This window comes from Etheostoma spectabile, chromosome 5, assembly GCF_008692095.1.
Source record: "Etheostoma spectabile isolate EspeVRDwgs_2016 chromosome 5, UIUC_Espe_1.0, whole genome shotgun sequence".
In the NCBI taxonomy this organism is placed as follows: Eukaryota; Metazoa; Chordata; class Actinopteri; order Perciformes; family Percidae; genus Etheostoma; species Etheostoma spectabile.
The window spans coordinates 23,270,294-23,272,965 of NC_045737.1; the positions used below are offsets into that span (position 1 = coordinate 23,270,294).

General features: G+C 38.8%; 1 long non-coding RNA gene across 1 annotated transcript in view; it reads left to right on the plus strand.

The window, feature by feature from the left end:
- The window catches only part of LOC116690402 (uncharacterized), a 20,639-nt gene extending 18,422 nt beyond the window's left edge, over positions 1-2,217 (plus strand). The window contains exon 3 of the long non-coding RNA XR_004332251.1: positions 2,207-2,217. This is a non-coding gene — a long non-coding RNA (uncharacterized LOC116690402). The remainder of the gene's footprint in view (positions 1-2,206) is intronic.
- Positions 2,218-2,672: the final 455 nt, after the last annotated feature.

Sequence of the window (2,672 nt, forward strand, 5' to 3'; positions counted from 1 at the left end):
ATGCCTGTTTAGTCATTCATATTTTAGTCCTTTATTTTATTTCCAGAAGCCATATGTGAGCACATACATAAATGTAGATTCATTTAAATGATAGGGGGAAAGATTAAAAATAGAAACTGGATCTGTGAATTCTCACAGAATCACAACTGAATTCATATCTTGCTAATGAGTCAGAATCTTATTAACCTGGAGTCCCAGTTTCTGTCATAATAACCACATATGTTATGTTTTAGGCCTATTGGCAGACATCCTTTTAAAATGTAGCCTTTGCCATATAAAGACGTGTCCACTGAAGTTCCTCAGCGTCTCTCTAGTAACATTTGTGTGTTCCAGGTAGCTTTGCATAAAAAATTGTTGTCATTCGCAAGGCTACTTTTACTTTTATACTTTAAGTACATTTTCAAGCCTGTACTTTGTTACTTTTACTTGAGTAAAGAAGTTTAATCAGTACTTCCACTTTTACCGGAGTATTTTTTAACACAAGTATCTGTACTTCTACTTAAGTACGAAAAGTGAGTACTTTTGCCATCTCTGGGTAATTTACAAGATACACATTTGGTTCCATTTGCACCTGCACTAAGCCATTCAGCTAATAGTGCTGACTTGCCAAATGTTTGACCAAGGGAAAAAAGCTTCTGGGGGAAGTGTTTGGCTCGAGGTCATGGTGCAAAGAAGCCTAGGGTGAAATTACTCCAAACCACACCTTTAAGGCTCAGTCCTTACCACAGCAACCAGGGTTTGAGTGTGGGTGGTGATGGTGCAGTGGATATGACACACGCCTTTGGTGTGGCAGACCTGGGTCCAAATCAGACTGTGATAAATCAACCAGTGTGTCCCTGAGTAGGACACTTAACCCATAGTTGCTGCAGAGGCGTGAAACCTCTGACAAATATAATAACTGTAAGTTTTAAAAACAAAAATTCTAAAAGTGTGTCAGAGATATTTATACACTCCTGTAGTCATAGTAACTCATTGTCATGACTATGAATTAAAAGTCTAACAAACTGATGTCAAACATTGCAAATTCCTTATTGTCGGTGATTATATGTTTCATTGTTAGTATTATATTTGCAGTATATGTGTGTGTTGCTGAGATAAGAGTGTGAGGGGGACACGTTCGCAGTTGTTTAAAACCTTACACATGAGGCTCTAGGACTGAGGTGAAACCACCACTGGAGATGAGTGCCACCACTTCCCTTACTTCTCTCCATAAAAATGTTCATAGACTTTAAATTATGCACAGAGGATGGAAATGAAGTGCTCTAAAACTCTTATGTACAAACACCAGGCAGCCTGAATATTGTGCAATAAAACTGGCACATTACACAGTTGCCTGCTAACTACTGAAAACTATTGGTTTAGTTGATTTTATGCAGCAGGGACGTTGAGAAATTGTGTTGATTTAGAGAGACAAGAAGCAGCGGCCATTCCAGGATTTTTTAAGTGGTGTGGCACGGGGGGAGAGTGTGGGGGGGGGTTTAATCAAAAAATCAGTCAAGGGGGGCCCAGGGGATTTTATCAGAATACAGCATAGAAAATCTGTGTAGAAATATAGCAAATTTTGGATAGGATAGAAAAACACAATGCAGTTTTGTTAAATAAAACAGATTACAGTCATTATTAATTTCACTTATTTAGTTTTTTTACAACAAATTGTATATCCAAATACAATACACATTTTCTATGGGCTCTTATGGCAAAACATTTATATATGCAGAAACATGAATTAGACTGGGCAGTTTTTTTTGTCACAGAAATGTATAAAAATAAAGTCGCCTCAAAAACAAGGTACACAGTTGTCATACAATGTGTGTTTAAAGTACATCCATTTACCAAATGGAAAGGCACCAATTGGCAGAACAGGCAGCAAAGTGACGGCACTCTGACCCAATGGATTGTGGGGGGGACCAGGGGGTGGACAATCATATTTCAGGGGGGTGGGTGCCACCCCTGGCACCCCCCTCTAAACCCTAACAACTAGTAACGTTCAGACCAATGTTGGCAAACTGTGTGTGGCTTAATCTGGCCCTCTTCAGCTTATTCTCTTTACTGTCTTCATGTAACTCTCCATAGTGCACATTAATGCCTTCACAGACATTTTTCTAAAAAAAATAATATTTCTCTAGAAGAAATAATGCTGGATAGTCACATGACAATGATGGACGGAATGCGCTGAGTACATAAACCTCTCTTCTTAAACCTCAAGTGCCATGATAATTCTCAATCTGTCAGTCAGCAGCCTGGAGCGCTGGAATTTAGGTATCTTCAAGTTGCAACTGAAATGCAATATTTCATCAGCAGCACAATACGTTCAACAAGATGGTAAATAGAGTTTGATACAGTGATGAGGGGAACTAAAATCATAATAAGACGCCAATATGACAAAACAACCCAGACTCCCATTGCAGCTATAAATCACTTTTTTATCAGTCAAAGAAGAAAAATGAACATCTCATGCCAACAACTGCACATTAAATTCATTAACTGAGTTCTTACAGTAGGGCAGCGCATAAAGAGTGCCATTTAAAAAGTCATTTCTAATTCCATTGAACATAAAACTTGAGCTGTCGTTTGAACTCCACCCCGTCCCATTTTCTTTGCGGTATTTTCGGCTTTGTGAGGGACAAAAGCGGCTTGTGAAAATAGATGGGGGGAAAATGGACCAGTTGGCT